This window comes from Lithobates pipiens, unplaced genomic scaffold, assembly GCF_037356315.1.
Source record: "Lithobates pipiens isolate NorthernLeopardFrog02 unplaced genomic scaffold, aLitPip1_a1.2 Scaffold_184, whole genome shotgun sequence".
Taxonomy (NCBI): Eukaryota; Metazoa; Chordata; class Amphibia; order Anura; family Ranidae; genus Lithobates; species Lithobates pipiens.
In genome coordinates, this window is record NW_027507760.1 from 443,460 (window position 1) to 454,206 (window position 10,747).

Sequence of the window (10,747 nt, forward strand, 5' to 3'; positions counted from 1 at the left end):
TACCATCTATGGTTCAGGAAATATGACCGTTTCAAGTTGAGCTCCAATTGAACCAACTTTTGAACTTTGAACTCCCATTACTGGGGAACCTTCCATACTGGTGCACCATCGAGCTGCGAGTGGACTCCCACCTCGGCACCCCCTCCCCCTGAGGGGGGAGGGGGTGCCGAGGTGAGGGGGCATGCCAGATAGATCTCTGGTCAGCTTGAAGCAAAATGTGATCAAAGTGACTGACTTTGAGCTCCTGTTTCTGGAGAACCACGTGGTGAAAATTAGCCCAAACTTTGCACACTTGTAGGGGAGACTCTTTAGCACCTATGGTGCAAATTTGGAGCCCCTATAACCTAAGGCCGACCTGTACTGACTCCCCAAAGATGGTACCCCTAGGACATCTAATTTTTACATTGGTGCCTATGTGAAAACTGGCCATGTTTGGGACCCGATAGCTCCCCCGTTTTAGGTCCTATGGGCCCCAAACTTTGCATGCATACTCCCAAGACCCTCGACTACATGGAGCCGAAAAAAGTGAATCAATACCATCTATGGTTCAGGAAATATGACCGTTTCAAGTTGAGCTCCAATTGAACCAACTTTTGAACTTTGAACTCCCATTACTGGGGAACCTTCCATACTGGTGCACCATCGAGCTGCGAGTGGACCCCCACCTCGGCACCCCCTCCCCCTGAGGGGGGAGGGGGTGCCGAGGTGAGGGGGCATGCCAGATAGATCTCTGGTCAGCTTGAAGCAAAATGTGATCAAAGTGACTGACTTTGAGCTCCTGTTTCTGGAGAACCACGTGGTGAAAACCAGCCCAAACTTTGCACACTTGTAGGGGAGACTCTTTAGCACCTATGGTGCAAATTTGGAGCCCCTATAACCTAAGGCCGACCTGTACTGACTCCCCAAAGATGGTACCCCTAGGACATCTAATTTTTACATTGGTGCCTATGTGAAAACTGGCCATGTTTGGGACCCGATAGCTCCCCCGTTTTAGGTCCTATGGGCCCCAAACTTTGCATGCATACTCCCAAGACCCTTGACTACATGGAGCCGAAAAAAGTGAATCAATACCATCTATGGTTCAGGAAATATGACCGTTTCAAGTTGAGCTCCAATTGAACCAACTTTTGAACTTTGAACTCCCATTACTGGGGAACCTTCCATACTGGTGCACCATCGAGCTGCGAGTGGACCCCCACCTCGGCACCCCCTCCCCCTGAGGGGGGAGGGGGTGCCGAGGTGAGGGGGCATGCCAGATAGATCTCTGGTCAGCTTGAAGCAAAATGTGATCAAAGTGACTGACTTTGAGCTCCTGTTTCTGGAGAACCACGTGGTGAAAACCAGCCCAAACTTTGCACACTTGTAGGGGAGACTCTTTAGCACCTATGGTGCAAATTTGGAGCCCCTATAACCTAAGGCCGACCTGTACTGACTCCCCAAAGATGGTACCCCTAGGACATCTAATTTTTACATTGGTGCCTATGTGAAAACTGGCCATGTTTGGGACCCGATAGCTCCCCCGTTTTAGGTCCTATGGGCCCCAAACTTTGCATGCATACTCCCAAGACCCTCGACTACATGGAGCCGAAAAAAGTGAATCAATACCATCTATGGTTCAGGAAATATGACTGTTTCAAGTTGAGCTCCAATTGAACCAACTTTTGAACTTTGAACTCCCATTACTGGGAAACCTTCCATACTGGTGCACCATCGAGCTGCGAGTGGACCCCCACCTCGGAACCCCCTCCCCCTGAGGGGGGAGGGGGTGCCGAGGTGAGGGGGCATGCCAGATAGATCTCTGGTCAGCTTGAAGCAAAATGTGATCAAAGTGACTGACTTTGAGCTCCTGTTTCTGGAGAACCACGTGGTGAAAAACAGCCCAAACTTTGCACACTTGTAGGGGAGACTCTTTAGCACCTATGGTGCAAATTTGGAGCCCCTATAACCTAAGGCCGACCTGTACTGACTCCCCAAAGATGGTACCCCTAGGACATCTAATTTTTACATTGGTGCCTATGTGAAAACTGGCCATGTTTGGGACCCGATAGCTCCCCCGTTTTAGGTCCTATGGGCCCCAAACTTTGCATGCATACTCCCAAGACCCTCGACTACATGGAGCCGAAAAAAGTGAATCAATACCATCTATGGTTCAGGAAATATGACCGTTTCAAGTTGAGCTCCAATTGAACCAACTTTTGAACTTTGAACTCCCATTACTGGGAAACCTTCCATACTGGTGCACCATCGAGCTGCGAGTGGACCCCCACCTCGGAACCCCCTCCCCCTGAGGGGGGAGGGGGTGCCGAGGTGAGGGGGCATGCCAGATAGATCTCTGGTCAGCTTGAAGCAAAATGTGATCAAAGTGACTGACTTTGAGCTCCTGTTTCTGGAGAACCACGTGGTGAAAACCAGCCCAAACTTTGCACACTTGTAGGGGAGACTCTTTAGCACCTATGGTGCAAATTTGGAGCCCCTATAACCTAAGGCCGACCTGTACTGACTCCCCAAAGATGGTACCCCTAGGACATCTAATTTTTACATTGGTGCCTATGTGAAAACTGGCCATGTTTGGGACCCGATAGCTCCCCCGTTTTAGGTCCTATGGGCCCCAAACTTTGCATGCATACTCACAAGACCCTCGACTACATGGAGCCGAAAAAAGTGAATCAATACCATCTATGGTTCAGGAAATATGACCGTTTCAAGTTGAGCTCCAATTGAACCAACTTTTGAACTTTGAACTCCCATTACTGGGGAACCTTCCATACTGGTGCACCATCGAGCTGCGAGTGGACCCCCACCTCGGCACCCCTGAGGGGGGAGGGGGTGCCGAGGTGAGGGGGCATGCCAGATAGATCTCTGGTCAGCTTGAAGCAAAATGTGATCAAAGTGACTGACTTTGAGCTCCTGTTTCTGGAGAACCACGTGGTGAAAACCAGCCCAAACTTTGCACACTTGTAGGGGAGACTCTTTAGCACCTATGGTGCAAATTTGGAGCCCCTATAACCTAAGGCCGACCTGTACTGACTCCCCAAAGATGGTACCCCTAGGACATCTAATTTTTACATTGGTGCCTATGTGAAAACTGGCCATGTTTGGGACCCGATAGCTCCCCCGTTTTAGGTCCTATGGGCCCCAAACTTTGCATGCATACTCCCAAGACCCTCGACTACATGGAGCCGAAAAAAGTGAATCAATACCATCTATGGTTCAGGAAATATGACCGTTTCAAGTTGAGCTCCAATTGAACCAACTTTTGAACTTTGAACTCCCATTACTGGGAAACCTTCCATACTGGTGCACCATCGAGCTGCGAGTGGACCCCCACCTCGGAACCCCCTCCCCCTGAGGGGGGAGGGGGTGCCGAGGTGAGGGGGCATGCCAGATAGATCTCTGGTCAGCTTGAAGCAAAATGTGATCAAAGTGACTGACTTTGAGCTCCTGTTTCTGGAGAACCACGTGGTGAAAACCAGCCCAAACTTTGCACACTTGTAGGGGAGACTCTTTAGCACCTATGGTGCAAATTTGGAGCCCCTATAACCTAAGGCCGACCTGTACTGACTCCCCAAAGATGGTACCCCTAGGACATCTAATTTTTACATTGGTGCCTATGTGAAAACTGGCCATGTTTGGGACCCGATAGCTCCCCCGTTTTAGGTCCTATGGGCCCCAAACTTTGCATGCATACTCCCAAGACCCTCGACTACATGGAGCCGAAAAAAGTGAATCAATACCATCTATGGTTCAGGAAATATGACCGTTTCAAGTTGAGCTCCAATTGAACCAACTTTTGAACTTTGAACTCCCATTACTGGGAAACCTTCCATACTGGTGCACCATCGAGCTGCGAGTGGACCCCCACCTCGGCACCCCCTCCCCCTTAGGGGGGAGGGGGTGCCGAGGTGAGGGGGCATGCCAGATAGATCTCTGGTCAGCTTGAAGCAAAATGTGATCAAAGTGACTGACTTTGAGCTCCTGTTTCTGGAGAACCACGTGGTGAAAACCAGCCCAAACTTTGCACACTTGTAGGGGAGACTCTTTAGCACCTATGGTGCAAATTTGGAGCCCCTATAACCTAAGGCCGACCTGTACTGACTCCCCAAAGATGGTACCCCTAGGACATCTAATTTTTACATTGGTGCCTATGTGAAAACTGGCCATGTTTGGGACCCGATAGCTCCCCCGTTTTAGGTCCTATGGGCCCCAAACTTTGCATGCATACTCACAAGACCCTCGACTACATGGAGCCGAAAAAAGTGAATCAATACCATCTATGGTTCAGGAAATATGACCGTTTCAAGTTGAGCTCCAATTGAACCAACTTTTAAACTTTGAACTCCCATTACTGGGGAACCTTCCATACTGGTGCACCATCGAGCTGCGAGTGGACCCCTACCTCGGCACCCCCTCCCCCTGAGGGGGGAGGGGGTGCCGAGGTGAGGGGGCATGCCAGATAGATCTCTGGTCAGCTTGAAGCAAAATGTGATCAAAGTGACTGACTTTGAGCTCCTGTTTCTGGAGAACCACGTGGTGAAAACCATCCCAAACTTTGCACACTTGTAGGGGAGACTCTTTAGCACCTATGGTGCAAATTTGGAGCCCCTATAACCTAAGGCCGACCTGTACTGACTCCCCAAAGATGGTACCCCTAGGACATCTAATTTTTACATTGGTGCCTATGTGAAAACTGGCCATGTTTGGGACCCGATAGCTCCCCCGTTTTAGGTCCTATGGGCCCCAAACTTTGCATGCATACTCCCAAGACCCTCGACTACATGGAGCCGAAAAAAGTGAATCAATACCATCTATGGTTCAGGAAATATGACCGTTTCAAGTTGAGCTCCAATTGAACCAACTTTTGAACTTTGAACTCCCATTACTGGGGAACCTTCCATACTGGTGCACCATCGAGCTGCGAGTGGACTCCCACCTCGGCACCCCCTCCCCCTGAGGGGGGAGGGGGTGCCGAGGTGAGGGGGCATGCCAGATAGATCTCTGGTCAGCTTGAAGCAAAATGTGATCAAAGTGACTGACTTTGAGCTCCTGTTTCTGGAGAACCACGTGGTGAAAATTAGCCCAAACTTTGCACACTTGTAGGGGAGACTCTTTAGCACCTATGGTGCAAATTTGGAGCCCCTATAACCTAAGGCCGACCTGTACTGACTCCCCAAAGATGGTACCCCTAGGACATCTAATTTTTACATTGGTGCCTATGTGAAAACTGGCCATGTTTGGGACCCGATAGCTCCCCCGTTTTAGGTCCTATGGGCCCCAAACTTTGCATGCATACTCCCAAGACCCTCGACTACATGGAGCCGAAAAAAGTGAATCAATACCATCTATGGTTCAGGAAATATGACCGTTTCAAGTTGAGCTCCAATTGAACCAACTTTTGAACTTTGAACTCCCATTACTGGGGAACCTTCCATACTGGTGCACCATCGAGCTGCGAGTGGACCCCCACCTCGGCACCCCCTCCCCCTGAGGGGGGAGGGGGTGCCGAGGTGAGGGGGCATGCCAGATAGATCTCTGGTCAGCTTGAAGCAAAATGTGATCAAAGTGACTGACTTTGAGCTCCTGTTTCTGGAGAACCACGTGGTGAAAACCAGCCCAAACTTTGCACACTTGTAGGGGAGACTCTTTAGCACCTATGGTGCAAATTTGGAGCCCCTATAACCTAAGGCCGACCTGTACTGACTCCCCAAAGATGGTACCCCTAGGACATCAAATTTTTACATTGGTGCCTATGTGAAAACTGGCCATGTTTGGGACCCGATAGCTCCCCCGTTTTAGGTCCTATGGGCCCCAAACTTTGCATGCATACTCCCAAGACCCTTGACTACATGGAGCCGAAAAAAGTGAATCAATACCATCTATGGTTCAGGAAATATGACCGTTTCAAGTTGAGCTCCAATTGAACCAACTTTTGAACTTTGAACTCCCATTACTGGGGAACCTTCCATACTGGTGCACCATCGAGCTGCGAGTGGACCCCCACCTCGGCACCCCCTCCCCCTGAGGGGGGAGGGGGTGCCAAGGTGAGGGGGCATGCCAGATAGATCTCTGGTCAGCTTGAAGCAAAATGTGATCAAAGTGACTGACTTTGAGCTCCTGTTTCTGGAGAACCACGTGGTGAAAACCAGCCCAAACTTTGCACACTTGTAGGGGAGACTCTTTAGCACCTATGGTGCAAATTTGGAGCCCCTATAACCTAAGGCCGACCTGTACTGACTCCCCAAAGATGGTACCCCTAGGACATCTAATTTTTACATTGGTGCCTATGTGAAAACTGGCCATGTTTGGGACCCGATAGCTCCCCCGTTTTAGGTCCTATGGGCCCCAAACTTTGCATGCATACTCCCAAGACCCTCGACTACATGGAGCCGAAAAAAGTGAATCAATACCATCTATGGTTCAGGAAATATGACTGTTTCAAGTTGAGCTCCAATTGAACCAACTTTTGAACTTTGAACTCCCATTACTGGGAAACCTTCCATACTGGTGCACCATCGAGCTGCGAGTGGACCCCCACCTCGGAACCCCCTCCCCCTGAGGGGGGAGGGGGTGCCGAGGTGAGGGGGCATGCCAGATAGATCTCTGGTCAGCTTGAAGCAAAATGTGATCAAAGTGACTGACTTTGAGCTCCTGTTTCTGGAGAACCACGTGGTGAAAAACAGCCCAAACTTTGCACACTTGTAGGGGAGACTCTTTAGCACCTATGGTGCAAATTTGGAGCCCCTATAACCTAAGGCCGACCTGTACTGACTCCCCAAAGATGGTACCCCTAGGACATCTAATTTTTACATTGGTGCCTATGTGAAAACTGGCCATGTTTGGGACCCGATAGCTCCCCCGTTTTAGGTCCTATGGGCCCCAAACTTTGCATGCATACTCCCAAGACCCTCGACTACATGGAGCCGAAAAAAGTGAATCAATACCATCTATGGTTCAGGAAATATGACCGTTTCAAGTTGAGCTCCAATTGAACCAACTTTTGAACTTTGAACTCCCATTACTGGGAAACCTTCCATACTGGTGCACCATCGAGCTGCGAGTGGACCCCCACCTCGGAACCCCCTCCCCCTGAGGGGGGAGGGGGTGCCGAGGTGAGGGGGCATGCCAGATAGATCTCTGGTCAGCTTGAAGCAAAATGTGATCAAAGTGACTGACTTTGAGCTCCTGTTTCTGGAGAACCACGTGGTGAAAACCAGCCCAAACTTTGCACACTTGTAGGGGAGACTCTTTAGCACCTATGGTGCAAATTTGGAGCCCCTATAACCTAAGGCCGACCTGTACTGACTCCCCAAAGATGGTACCCCTAGGACATCTAATTTTTACATTGGTGCCTATGTGAAAACTGGCCATGTTTGGGACCCGATAGCTCCCCCGTTTTAGGTCCTATGGGCCCCAAACTTTGCATGCATACTCCCAAGACCCTCGACTACATGGAGCCGAAAAAAGTGAATCAATACCATCTATGGTTCAGGAAATATGACCGTTTCAAGTTGAGCTCCAATTGAACCAACTTTTGAACTTTGAACTCCCATTACTGGGAAACCTTCCATACTGGTGCACCATCGAGCTGCGAGTGGACCCCCACCTCGGCACCCCCTCCCCCTTAGGGGGGAGGGGGTGCCGAGGTGAGGGGGCATGCCAGATAGATCTCTGGTCAGCTTGAAGCAAAATGTGATCAAAGTGACTGACTTTGAGCTCCTGTTTCTGGAGAACCACGTGGTGAAAACCATCCCAAACTTTGCACACTTGTAGGGGAGACTCTTTAGCACCTATGGTGCAAATTTGGAGCCCCTATAACCTAAGGCCGACCTGTACTGACTCCCCAAAGATGGTACCCCTAGGACATCTAATTTTTACATTGGTGCCTATGTGAAAACTGGCCATGTTTGGGACCCGATAGCTCCCCCGTTTTAGGTCCTATGGGCCCCAAACTTTGCATGCATACTCCCAAGACCCTCGACTACATGGAGCCGAAAAAAGTGAATCAATACCATCTATGGTTCAGGAAATATGACCGTTTCAAGTTGAGCTCCAATTGAACCAACTTTTGAACTTTGAACTCCCATTACTGGGGAACCTTCCATACTGGTGCACCATCGAGCTGCGAGTGGACTCCCACCTCGGCACCCCCTCCCCCTGAGGGGGGAGGGGGTGCCGAGGTGAGGGGGCATGCCAGATAGATCTCTGGTCAGCTTGAAGCAAAATGTGATCAAAGTGACTGACTTTGAGCTCCTGTTTCTGGAGAACCACGTGGTGAAAATTAGCCCAAACTTTGCACACTTGTAGGGGAGACTCTTTAGCACCTATGGTGCAAATTTGGAGCCCCTATAACCTAAGGCCGACCTGTACTGACTCCCCAAAGATGGTACCCCTAGGACATCTAATTTTTACATTGGTGCCTATGTGAAAACTGGCCATGTTTGGGACCCGATAGCTCCCCCGTTTTAGGTCCTATGGGCCCCAAACTTTGCATGCATACTCCCAAGACCCTCGACTACATGGAGCCGAAAAAAGTGAATCAATACCATCTATGGTTCAGGAAATATGACCGTTTCAAGTTGAGCTCCAATTGAACCAACTTTTGAACTTTGAACTCCCATTACTGGGGAACCTTCCATACTGGTGCACCATCGAGCTGCGAGTGGACCCCCACCTCGGCACCCCCTCCCCCTGAGGGGGGAGGGGGTGCCGAGGTGAGGGGGCATGCCAGATAGATCTCTGGTCAGCTTGAAGCAAAATGTGATCAAAGTGACTGACTTTGAGCTCCTGTTTCTGGAGAACCACGTGGTGAAAACCAGCCCAAACTTTGCACACTTGTAGGGGAGACTCTTTAGCACCTATGGTGCAAATTTGGAGCCCCTATAACCTAAGGCCGACCTGTACTGACTCCCCAAAGATGGTACCCCTAGGACATCTAATTTTTACATTGGTGCCTATGTGAAAACTGGCCATGTTTGGGACCCGATAGCTCCCCCGTTTTAGGTCCTATGGGCCCCAAACTTTGCATGCATACTCCCAAGACCCTTGACTACATGGAGCCGAAAAAAGTGAATCAATACCATCTATGGTTCAGGAAATATGACCGTTTCAAGTTGAGCTCCAATTGAACCAACTTTTGAACTTTGAACTCCCATTACTGGGGAACCTTCCATACTGGTGCACCATCGAGCTGCGAGTGGACCCCCACCTCGGCACCCCCTCCCCCTGAGGGGGGAGGGGGTGCCGAGGTGAGGGGGCATGCCAGATAGATCTCTGGTCAGCTTGAAGCAAAATGTGATCAAAGTGACTGACTTTGAGCTCCTGTTTCTGGAGAACCACGTGGTGAAAACCAGCCCAAACTTTGCACACTTGTAGGGGAGACTCTTTAGCACCTATGGTGCAAATTTGGAGCCCCTATAACCTAAGGCCGACCTGTACTGACTCCCCAAAGATGGTACCCCTAGGACATCTAATTTTTACATTGGTGCCTATGTGAAAACTGGCCATGTTTGGGACCCGATAGCTCCCCCGTTTTAGGTCCTATGGGCCCCAAACTTTGCATGCATACTCCCAAGACCCTCGACTACATGGAGCCGAAAAAAGTGAATCAATACCATCTATGGTTCAGGAAATATGACCGTTTCAAGTTGAGCTCCAATTGAACCAACTTTTGAACTTTGAACTCCCATTACTGGGAAACCTTCCATACTGGTGCACCATCGAGCTGCGAGTGGACCCCCACCTCGGAACCCCCTCCCCCTGAGGGGGGAGGGGGTGCCGAGGTGAGGGGGCATGCCAGATAGATCTCTGGTCAGCTTGAAGCAAAATGTGATCAAAGTGACTGACTTTGAGCTCCTGTTTCTGGAGAACCACGTGGTGAAAACCAGCCCAAACTTTGCACACTTGTAGGGGAGACTCTTTAGCACCTATGGTGCAAATTTGGAGCCCCTATAACCTAAGGCCGACCTGTACTGACTCCCCAAAGATGGTACCCCTAGGACATCTAATTTTTACATTGGTGCCTATGTGAAAACTGGCCATGTTTGGGACCCGATAGCTCCCCCGTTTTAGGTCCTATGGGCCCCAAACTTTGCATGCATACTCCCAAGACCCTCGACTACATGGAGCCGAAAAAAAGTGAATCAATACCATCTATGGTTCAGGAAATATGACCGTTTCAAGTTGAGCTCCAATTGAACCAACTTTTGAACTTTGAACTCCCATTACTGGGAAACCTTCCATACTGGTGCACCATCGAGCTGCGAGTGGACCCCCACCTCGGCACCCCCTCCCCCTTATGGGGGAGGGGGTGCCGAGGTGAGGGGGCATGCCAGATAGATCTCTGGTCAGCTTGAAGCAAAATGTGATCAAAGTGACTGACTTTGAGCTCCTGTTTCTGGAGAACCACGTGGTGAAAACCAGCCCAAACTTTGCACACTTGTAGGGGAGACTCTTTAGCACCTATGGTGCAAATTTAGAGCCCCTATAACCTAAGGCCGACCTGTACTGACTCCCCAAAGATGGTACCCCTAGGACATCTAATTTTTACATTGGTGCCTATGTGAAAACTGGCCATGTTTGGGACCCGATAGCTCCCCCGTTTTAGGTCCTATGGGCCCCAAACTTTGCATGCATACTCCCAAGACCCTCGACTACATGGAGCCGAAAAAAGTGAATCAATACCATCTATGGTTCAGGAAATATGACCGTTTCAAGTTGAGCTCCAATTGAACCAACTTTTGAACTTTGAACT